We start from the raw sequence: 12,110 nt of genomic DNA, 5'->3' as shown, positions 1-12,110 counted from the left end.
CTCCCCGTGTCTGTGTGGGTTTCCTCCGGTTGCTCCGGTTTTCTCCCACAATCCAAAGATGTGCAGGTTAGGTGGATTGGCCATGCTAAATTGCACCTTGGTGTCCAAAGATTAGCGGGGTAATTATGTGGGATTACGTGGAATTGATAGGGATTGGGTGGGGTGCACTGTCGTAGAGTCAGTGCAGGCCTGATGGGCTGAGTGGCCTCTTGCTGCACTGTAGAGATTCTATGATACTAAGACAGTCACAACTGAGTTAAGACCATAAGACATAGGAGCAGAATTAGGTCACTCGGCCCATCAAGTCTGCTCCGCCATTCAATCATGGCTGATTTTTTTTCACATCCCCATTTTCCTGCCTTTTCCCCATAACCCCTGACCTCCTTATTAATCAAGAACCTATCTATCTCTGTCTTAAAGACACTCAATGACCTGGCCTCCACAGCCTTCTGCAGCAAAGAGTTCCACAGATTCACCACTCTCTGGCTAAAAAGATTCCTCTTCATCTCTGTTTTAAAGGATTGCCTGAGGATGGGCCCTCTGGTTCTAGTTTTTCCTACTAGTGGAAACATCCTCTCCACATCCACTCTATCCAGGCCTCGCAGTATCCTGTAAGTTTCAATAAGATCCCCCCTCATCCTTCTAATCTCCAATGAGTACAGACCCAGACTCCTCAACCGTTCCTCATATGACAAGCTCTTCATTCCAGGGATCATTCTTGTGAACCTCCTCTGGACAAAATACCAGACACTAAAGTGGTCACCCGAGCTGGCAAAGCTAAGCATCCACATCATAGGCGGCACGGTGGCAGTGGCTCCTTAGATATGGGGTCCAAAACTGCTCACAATGCTCCAAATGGGGTCTGATCAGAGCCTTATGCAGCCTCAGAAGTACATCCCTGCTCTTGTATTCTAGGCCTCACAACATGAACGCTAACATTGCATTTGCTGACTTTATCTGCACATTAACCTTAAGAGAATCTTGAACAATGACTCCCAAGTCCCTTTGTGTTTCTGATTTTCGAAGCATTTTCCCATTTAGAAAATAGTTTAAGCCTCCATTCCTCCTTCCAAAGTGCATAACCTCACACTTTTCCACATTGTATTCCATCTGCCACTTCTTTACCGACCCTCCTAACCTGTCCAAGTCCTTCTGCAGCCCCCCCTGGTCATGTAGCCAGAATGCCAGGCACTTGCTTACCAAAGCAAATCTTTGATGGAGAGTTTGAGTCTGCAGTGCGTACTCATGGTGGCTAAAGGAAGTGCTGCAAGGACACGGCAAAGGCTTTGATTAAGAGTTTTGATATCGACCTCGAGACCCAGGAGAATCTCATTCCAAGATCACTGCATCTGGCACAACAGAAAAAATGGAAAGCAAGCGCATATCAGATGCAGAGAGAAAATGCGAGGAGTGAAAATCCTGAGCTAGCAATTCTTCCAAAACTCAATCAGCTCTGGTATCCTGTTGTATTTGCAGCAGAACCTTAATGATCATCTACGAGCCACTGAAACTTTACCAAACACTTCAGATGATGAACATGGTCACCTTCACCTCAAAGGATGAACAAAAGTAGAAAAGATAGATGCAACTAATGATTCTCAAAGGATTGTTTGTGACAAAGTGCAAAAATAAATAATAAAAAAAGTTCATTTATATTGATGATCTGACTTGGAATTACATTCAAAAGCCTGAGTTTCACTTCTCCAGCTTTCATAGAAACATAGAATTGTTACAGCACAGGATATTGTTTGGCCCATTGCTCCTAAGGAGCAATTCCAGTACTGCCACTCCTCCACCCTCTCCATACATCCCTGAACATTCCCCTTTTTCAGATAATTGAAACATTTAGAAAATGTAGAAAGATTTATGACACACCATATCAGCACTGACTGAAATTTGGGGATATCCCTTGAAGCATAGTGTCACTTTTGAAATTTGGGCATTTCATCAATGTTGTATTTCTTTGCTGTACTGAGAATACGGCACAGTTAGATATGAATCTGTCTGCCAATCCATCCAACAGTGCATTAGTCCATGTAGTCATGATGTGGAGATGCCGGCGTTGGACTGGGGTAAACACAGTAAGAAGTTTAACAACACCAGGTTAAAGTCCAACAGGTTTATTTGGTAGCAAAAGCCACACAAGCTTTCGAGGCTCTGAGCCCCTTCTTCAGGTGAGTGGGAATTCTGTTCACAAACAGAACTTATAAGACACAGACTCAATTTACATGAATAATGGTTGGAATGCGAATACTTACAACTAATCCAGTCTTTAAGAAACAAAACAATGGGAGTGGGGAGAGCATCAAGACAGGCTAAAAAGATGTGTATTGTCTCCAGACAAGACAGCCAGTGAAACTCTGCAGGTCCACGCAACTGTGGGAGTTACAAATAGTGTGACATAAATTCTGATTCTAGGATCGCATGATAAAGACTCAGGAGGAAAAAAGCAGAAATATTTATGTGAAATAGTGTGACATAAACCCAATATCCCGGTTGAGGCCGTCCTTGTGTGTGCGGAACCTGGCTATCAGTTTCTGCTCCGCGACTCTGCGCTGTCGTGTGTCGCGAAGGCCGCCTTGGAGAACGCTTACCCGAATATCAGAGGCCGAATGCCCGTGACCCACTCCCATTGTTTTGTTTCTTAAAGACTGGATTAGTTGTAAGTATTCGCATTCCAACCATTATTCATGTAAATTGAGTCTGTGTCTTATAAGTTCTGTTTGTGAACAGAATTCCCACTCACCTGAAGAAGGGGCTCAGAGCCTCGAAAGCTTGTGTGGCTTTTGCTACCAAATAAACCTGTTGGACTTTAACCTGGTGTTGTTAAACTTCTTACTTAGTCCATGTATCCAGTAGTCTTCTCACCAGGTTCTTTGCTTGGCATGCAGGATGTAACTTGAAGCAGCAACATCTAACTGATGCTCTTGAGACTTACATTTCCAAGACTTCACCTATAAAATCACTAAAATAGAACCTACCTGGAAAAGTGCGTTTACTCACTGGCTCCGAAAGTAGCCTACAGGTTAGTCACATGACTACTATCAAAAGAAAAAAAATCAATTTTCCTTCTAATTAGGGTAATAAAACAGGGTGGCATCATTGGACAACTATAGTTATGAATTTCCTCACAGCTGCTTTCACTCTGCTTTCAACATTTGTCTGAAAATACTGAGGACATCCCATTTGTAGAGTTCCTGCTACACTTGCATGGGAAAGATAGTGTAGAGTATCTAGAATCCTGGACTAATGTTCTCAAGACATCAGTTCATGTCCCAAAACAGCAGTTGATGGAATTTAAATTCTGGAATAAAAAGCTAGTCACATTAATGGTGTCCATGGAAATACTGGATTGTGATAAAACCCCATCTGGTTCACTGACGTCCTTTAGGGAAGGAAACCTGCTTTAGCCTACATTTGACTCCAGACCCACAGCAATGTGGTTGAATCTTAACAGAATCTGAAATGGCCTAGCAAGCAAATCAATTGTATAAAACCACAACAGTGAAGTTGACAAATGAATAACTAAGATGTTGAGTATAGTACACCCAAGTCTGCTAATACTACTTGCAGACTGACTGCAGGTTAATTCATCACATTCTGTGGCGATACTAATGAATGACAGCACATTAAGATGCACATCCTTAAATGTGCATGCACGTCATATCAAAACATTCCCTTTTATCTAACTGAAGGTTTACCCTCAAACTATTTACATGAACACAAAACAAAATAACATAGGCTGGGATTCTCCAAACACATTAGCAGTTGGGATTCTCTGGTCCCACTGCAGTGAATGGAGTTTTGGCTGACCGCCAAATTCTCTGTTTTCTCTGGCAGCGGTGATGGGGCGAATGAGATCAGAGGATCCTGGCCATTAACACAGACAGAGCAATGTCCAGGCTTGGGCTGACAAGTGGCAAGTAACATTCCCACCATACAACTAACAGGCAATGATCATCTTCAACAAGAGAGGATCTTACCATTGCTCCATGACATTCAATGGCATTACCATCACTGAATCCCATACTAACATCATCCTAGTGGCTACCGCCAAGCAGAAACTGAACTGGACAAGCCAAATAAGTACAGTGGCTAAAACAACAAGTCAGAAACCAAGAATTCTGTAGTGTGCAACATCTCCTGACTCCCCAAAGCCTGTCCACAAACTACACGGCACAAATCAGGAATGTGATGGAGTACTCTCTCCTTGCCTGGATGAGTGCAGCTCCAACAACACTCAAGAAACTTGACATTATCCAAGACAAAGTGACTTGCTTGATTAACATTCATTCCAGAAACATTCACTCCCCCATCATCAATGCAAAATGGCAGCAGTGTGTATCATCTAGAAGGTGCATTGCAGGAACTCAGCAAGGCTCCTTAGGCAGCACCTTCCAAACCCACAACCATTACCATCTGGAAGGACAAGGGAAGTTCCCCTCGAAGTCACTCACCACATAGACAAGAAGGCAGATCACCACCACCTTCTCAAGGGCAATTAGGAATGGGCAATGAATGTTGACCCTGGCAGAGAAGCTGGAATCCAGAAAATGAACAAAAAAAGATACATTTACAATTCTCTGAAACACATCATCAATTTGCTTATTCGTCCAAACTTAGTTATGGTGATTTTCACTGGACGCTGTGATAAATTTTCAGAATGCTGGTTTGGGCTTCTTTGTGTTGTATCTTAGGCCATCTTGGTGTTTTGGAATATGCGATATAGTCCTAATTTGGCATCTGTTTCATTGCATTTCATGGCATTTGGATTTTGTACTCAATATGATCTTGGTTCTGGACATATGCTGATGATTTCCGTTAGATTCCAGGTGTTATCAGTTGAGTGTTGGCTCAAACTTTCTGTCCAATGTCAGATTGGGTAATTCATTACTCGCATGTGGATCATGGCTCGCAGATCTTTCATCTTCCCCTGTTTTTCATTCAAAGTATCATGTGCTCCTGGGAGTACTGACAACTGCAGAATAAAGAGGCTTGTCTGCACTTGTCTGCCAAACAGTAATTCCACATTGGTTCTGCTGTATGAACTTTGCAAGTTCAGAATTGGTATGTATATTTGGTTCAAACAGTGTCATGTAGCCTGTTGGTTCATGATCTGTGTTGCAGTTAGGTGATCTTCTCCCAGTGTTAGCACAGGGTTTCTAATGGTACTACTTGTTGTTTCTGGTCCTATAGAATTATAGAATCCCTGCAATGCGTAGGAGGCCATTTGGCCCATCAAGTGTGTGCCAACTCTCTGAAAGAGATTGTCCCAGGCCCACACTCCAGCCCTATCTCCATGACCCTATGCATTTACCATGGTTATTCCATCGAACCTACATATCTTAAGACACTAAGGAGCAATTTAGCATGGCCAATCCAGCTAACCTGCACATCTTTGGACTGTGGGAGGAAACTGGAGCACCCAGAGGGAACTACGCAGACAGGGGGAGAACATGCAAACTTCACACAGATAGTTACCCAGATCCCTAGTGTTGTGAGACATCATTGATAATCACTGTGCCCTTGCTATTGTTTTGACATTGCCATGGATGGTGACCAAAGACAGATCCCTGCAAAAGCTTACGATCACTGGACCTGTGGTCTCAATTTAATGTGGTGCTATTTAATTTTTGTTCCTGCCTACATTTTGCAGCAGGTAGACTGATACTAATCAAGCTCTCCCTAATTTGCACAATCTTAGCAGGACTTGGTGCCTGCTGACTGGGGTGAGGCGCAATCCCAGAATGAAGGTAAAGTGTGTGTAGGATTCCTATAGAGCGACAGAATTCATGATAAGGCTTGATAATCATTTCATTTTCACACTAGTTCTTCTCTTCTGCTAGACATGAGAGGGTTGAGGCAATATTCTGCTCAGTTAAATCTTCAAGACCATGCTGCCACCCTGCCACCATGTTAGGTTATTCTTCTCTTTGATGTAAATGTATCACAGGGATGGTGAAACAATTATCTGGGCTCTTCATTTGAAGATAAGACTATATACATATAGATTTATCTAGGAGGCTAAGTATAGTACGTCTAATCTCTACTACTGCTGCTTGCAGATTGACTAAATGTCATGGTCCGGAATATCCCTCATTCTACTCTTATTATTGTTACAGAATGTCATTTTGAGTACAGAGTGTTCTTCTAAGTCTTTTCTTCTGTGTAATGATTTTACTGGCCTTTGTTGAGGGTTCTGAGCAAGTGCGCATTTTGAGCGCTTTTCAATCTGCAAGAGACTGTTCTGCAAGAAAACCTGTTTTACTCATGCTCTTGTTTTCATAGAATCATAGAATCACTACAGGGCAGGAGAAGGACATTTGGCCCATTGAATCACATCGACTCTTTGACAGTTCATCCCAACCTGTCCCTATCCCTGTAACCCACGTATTTACCCCAATAATCCCCCTAACCCTGGCATCCTGGGACATTAAGGGGCAATTTAGCATGGTCGATTCATCTAACCTGCACATCTTTGGAGTGTGGGAGAAAACCAAAGCACCCGGAGGAACTGTCCTGTTGAATTATTGCTATTGTTAAGCCTCATTATTTATTTGTATGAACTAATTCCTTCTTTCAAACAACACATTCAATAATCTTATTTGTGGCCTCAAGTTACCACATCTTTTTGGCAACGAGAAGAAAATGGCAAGAAAAGAAAACAAAGTTTTTTAGGATGGGAACATGAGGTTCCATATAGTGAGTGGCTAGTTTTCTTTGTGAATTTATTCAATGGAATTTCAAGTTAGCAGCACTATGGATATGGGAAGTGGAAAAATGGATATGTCAGGAGATACTGGATAGGTGCAGGAAATATAGGGTTGTTGTAGTGGGAGACTTCAATTTCCCTGGTATAGACTGGAAATCGCTGAGGGCAGGGACTCTGGATGGGGAGGAATTTGTAAAATGTGTACAGGAGGGTTCGTTGGAACAATATGTAGACAGCCCGACTAGAGAGGGGGCTATACTGGACCTGGTACTGGGGAATGAGCCCGGTCAGGTCTTCAAAGTTTTGGTTGGGGAACATGTGGCAAATAGTGACCAGAATTCTGTTAGCTTTAGGATAGTGATGGAAAAGGATGAGTGGTGTCCCAAGGGTAAGGTGTTGGATTGGGGGAAGGCTAACTTTATTGGGATCAGGCAGAAATTGGCAGCTCTTGATTGGGAGAGGCTGTTTGAGGGTAAATCCACATCTGCTATGTGGCAGTCTTTTAAGGAACGGTTGTTAGGGCTACAGGACAAGCATGTGCCTGTAAAAAAGAAGGATAGGAAGGGTAGGATTAGAGAACCGTAGATAACCAGGGAAATTGAGGGACTGGTCAAAAAGAAAAGAGAGGCATATGTTAGGTCCAAGCAGCTAAAAACGGAGGGAGCTCTGGAGGAGTACAATGAAAGTAGGAAAGTACTCAAACGGGGAATTAGAAGAGCAAAAAGGGGTCACGAAATGTTCTTGGCAGACAGGATTAAGGAGAATCCCAAGGCATTTTATTCATACGTTAGAAACAAAAGGGTTGTTAGGGAAAAAATCGGACCTCTCAGGGACAAAAGTGGGGACTTATGCTTGGAGCCCAAAGAAGTAGGGGAGATCCTAAATGAATACTTTGCGTCGGTATTCACAAAGGAGAGGGATGTGTTGACTGGGAGTGTCTCTGAGGGGAGTGTTGAACCGTTGGAGAAAATCTCCATTACAAGGGAGGAAGTGTTAGGTTTGTTAGAGAATATAAAGACTGACAAATCCCCAGGGCCTGATGGAATCTATCCAAGGCTGCTCAGGGAGACGAGAGGTGAAATCGTTGGGCCTCTGCGCAAATCTTTGTCTCGTCACTGGACGCAGGTGAGGTCCCAGAGGATTGGAGGATAGCCAATGTGGTCCCGTTATTTAAGAAGGGTAGGAAGGATAACCCGGGTAATTATAGGCCGGTGAGCTTGACGTCCGTGGTGGGGAAGTTGTTGGAGAAGATTCTTAGAGATAGGATGTATGCGCATTTAGAAAGGAATAAACTCATTAACGATAGTCAGCATGGTTTTGTGAGAGGGAGGTCATGCCTCACTAACCTGGTGGTGTTTTTTGAAGAAGTGACCAAAATGGTTGACGAAGGAAGGGCCGTGGATGTTGTCTATATGGACTTTAGTAAAGCGTTTGACAAAGTCCCTCATGGTAGGCTAGTGAAAAAGGTTGGATCCCATGGGATAAAGGGGGAGGTGGCTAGATGGGTGGAGAACTGGCTTGGTCATAGAAGACAGAGGGTGGTAGTGGAAGGGTCTTTTTCCGGCTGGAGGCCTGTGACTAGTGGTGTACCGCAGGGCTCTGTATTGGGACCTCTGCTGTTTGTGATTTATATAAATGATCTGGAAGAAGGAGTAACTGGGGTGATCAGTAAGTTTGCGCATGACACAAAACTGGCAGGACTTGCAGATAGTGAGGAACATTGTCAGAGGCTACAGAAGGATATAGATAGGCTGGAAATTTGGGCAAGGAAATGGCAGATGGAGTTCAATCCTGATAAATGCGAAGTGATGCATTTTGGTGGGAATAATGTAGGGAGGAGCTACACGATAAATGGAAGAACCATAAAGGGTGTAGAGACGCAGAGGGACCTGGGTGTGCAAGTCCACAGATCTTTGAAGGTGACGTCACAGGTGGAGAAGGTGGTGAAGAAGGCATATGGCATGCTTGCCTTTATAGGACGGGGCATAGAGTATAAGAGTTGGGGTCTGATGTTGCAGATGTATAGAACGTTGGTTCGGCCGCATTTGGAATACTGCGTCCAGTTCTGGTCGCCACACTACCAGAAGGACGTGGAGGCTTTGGAGAGAGTACAGAGGAGGTTTACCAGGATGTTGCCTGGTATGGAGGGGCTTGGTTATGAGGAGAGATTGGGGAAACTGGGGTTGTTCTCCTTGGAAAGACGGAGGATGAGGGGAGACTTAATAGAGGTGTATAAAGTTATGAGAGGCATAGATAGGGTGAACGGTGGGAAGCTTTTCCCCGGGTCGGTGGTGACGTTCACGAGGGGTCATAGGTTCAAGGTGAAGGGGGGGAGGTTTAACACAGATATCAGAAGGACATATTTTACACAGAGGGTCGTGGGGGCCTGGAATGTGTTGCCGGGCAAGGTGGTGGAGGCGGACACACTGGGAACGTTTAAGACTTATCTAGACAGCTATATGAACGGAGTGGGAATGGAGGGATACAAAAGAGTGGTCTAGTTTGGACCAGGGAGCGGCGCGGGCTAATTGTTCCTTGTTTCTCGTTTCAAGGCTTCATTCTACGATCATCTTGCTGGTGCCAGTACAGAGCGAGACTGCGGATAGTTGGGAACCTGTCTCGGGGGCAGGGAATTCAGATGGTGTTCGTGGAAGTGGAAATGAATAGGGTTGGGAAGCATTTTCCGATCAGGGCCAGTGTGATCTCCTGGACTCGTTTCGATCGCCTCAGGGGGTCGGAGAGGAATTTCCCAGATTTTTTTTCCCCATATTGGCCCTGGGGTTTTCACTCTGGGTTTTCGCCTCTCCCTGGAGATCACATGGTCTGGAATGGGGGGGTGGGGGTGAGTTAATAGGTTGTGATGAACAAAGCATCGTAGCTGTGAGGGACAGCTCGGTGGATAGGATATTGGTATGTAGATAGGCTGGAAAATTGGGCGGGGATCCTGGATTCAGGATTCAATCCTGGACCGGGGAGCGGCGCGGGCTTGGAGGGCCGAAGGGCCTGTTCCTGTGCTGTATTGTTCTTTGTTCTTTGTTCTTTGTTTGTTCAGGGCAGTCGGTGAGTTCAATGAGAGAAGCGAGGACTGGGCTGAATATATGGAAAGGTTGCAACGTTTATTTTTAGCAAATGGAATAGAAGATGAGGCAAAGCGTCACTTGATTCTCCTGAATGTATGGGGGGGAGACTTATAGGTTGATGAGTCACACCACGGAATCCAGGGAAGATTTCATTCGTAGTTTCTGGACCAGAATCACCATAATCTGAAGTCCTTGGTGATTGTTCAATGATTCAAATTTCATAGCTATTTTTGAAAACCAGTTCAATTGGTAGCTAACTTTGTCGGAGAATTATACCAGCTTTCAGAACAATGTGACTTTGGAGCAGGTTTAGAACATATGATCAGAGAAAGGCTGGTCTGCAGCAATAATGAGGACAACATTCAGCGGCAGCTGTTGGGGAAGCTACACTGAGTTTTAAGAAGGTGCTAGAAATTTCTCCTGGCATGGAAATGGCTACCAGTAATGCTAGAGATATTCAGCAGACAAATGGCAGTGCCCAAATGGAGGCATCGCACCAAGTATAGAAAGAAGCAGCAAGTAGAAAGGTGAAATCAGTGGAATGTTTTAGGGCCACGCTATATCAATCGTCACAAGGTTACGGATACTGTTTGTCACCGGCGCAGCAAAAAAGGGGATTTAGCAAAGAAATGCAGGGGTGTGAAGAGCAAGGCAAGAGCTGAGCAAGAAAGTTGTAATTCAAAGAAGCTCGATCAGTTACACACCATGTGGAAAGCTCAGAGCAGGCAGACACACAAGCTTACAACATGTTCAGTATCAATGGGGCGCGAGCAGAACCAATTTTTGCTACAGTTGTTGTCGACGGTGTTACGACGCGGAGGTTGTTCCCCTTTTGAGATGTAACGCCGAGTCCCCCAAAGGAGAATACCTCGCCTTGTAACCTGGTAAAAGTGTGTGGGAAGGTGAACTGCCCTTCAGTAAAGTTTAATGATTAACTAACAGAAATACCTGACACTCACTTTAAGATGAACACTTAATACTTTATTTCATTTAACTAACAGGAAGCTTTAACTAAGTAAGTAATATACTGAATAAAATATGATTCTACTGGAATACTGTTCAAACAAATACAATGCCCATTAATTAACAAAACAACCCAGAATTTAGTCACTCTCAAAAAGTATACAATCAGGTTTTGTGTCTTTTGGAACTTTCTGGAGTTTCTCAATTGACTTCTCTGTCTGTGAGTTCCTTTTGATTTGGTACCTTTTGCTGGTTAGATGGTGCGTTCTCTTAAGAGGTATATAAAAATGGGAGGGTGGAGAGCTGCTCTCTCCCTCTCAAGAGTTGAGAGGTGGCAGTTGCTAAATCCTGTTTTTCCCTCTAACACTCTCTTTTATACCTGTGATGACCTATCAATTTTCCTATAACAGGATTGGTCTGATTTTTTCAACATCATCAAATTCAAATCTTATAGGTTCTTAGTAGCTGTGTGCCTGCTTTAAATTGATTGGGCAAAATTAAAGCACTCAAATGCCTGAAGCCTGTTACCAAGGCAACCCTTGAATACAAATTTTTCAGCTTGGATTCAGTATGTACTTTGCATTTTAAACCTCCAAGCAGTGAAACCAAAACCAGCTTTTAAAGGGACCACGCAATGTTTTTTCCCTCCAGCATTTTTATACTCTTTACATCTTTACAAACTCAACTTCGCAACAACGGGAAAGATCAAGATGGAAGTGGACACAGGAGCCTCTGCATCTATAATTAGTGAAGAAACCTACAAGTTGACGTGGGACTCTAGCTGAGCGCGGCCCTTACTCCTGTAGAGATTAATCTTCAGACGTACAATGTAGAATCCATACCTTTGCTTGGCACGTTGGAATTCCACATTATATATAATAGTCAAGAAGCAAAGGCACTCCTCCCTGGGTCTAAGGGAAGGCCAGGTTTGAGAGGGTGCGACTGCCCCCTTTGATTGGTAAATACTAATTTCTTGTGGGTGGATGTTAAATATCTGCAGAATTCCTGGATTGGGGCTCTCCCTGTTGGAGCACTGGGGCCAGCCCGTATTATAGTTTGTAATAAATGAAACTCCAAGAGTCTTTATCTGGTTTTCTCATGAGTGAAGTACACTATAGCTGAATAGTCATATTTTTCTCCTTAACACCCCTCTGGTGGCAGCATCAGAGCTGCCGGGGTCCAATTCCTTGGGCCTCAGATGTCCTGGAAATTAATGAGACACTGAGCTTTGCTGTTGGTGCATTAACCAGCTTGTAAAATCCTGGCTGGCTGGGAAAATGGCTGTCAACAGGCCAATTAATTCGATTAATGGGGAACCCATCTTTATAATAATCTGGCAATGGGAGCATTTAGGG

The sequence above is a fragment of the Mustelus asterias genome, chromosome 3 (genome assembly GCF_964213995.1).
Source record: "Mustelus asterias chromosome 3, sMusAst1.hap1.1, whole genome shotgun sequence".
Taxonomy (NCBI): Eukaryota; Metazoa; Chordata; class Chondrichthyes; order Carcharhiniformes; family Triakidae; genus Mustelus; species Mustelus asterias.
Note: the sequence above shows the minus strand (reverse complement) of the source record.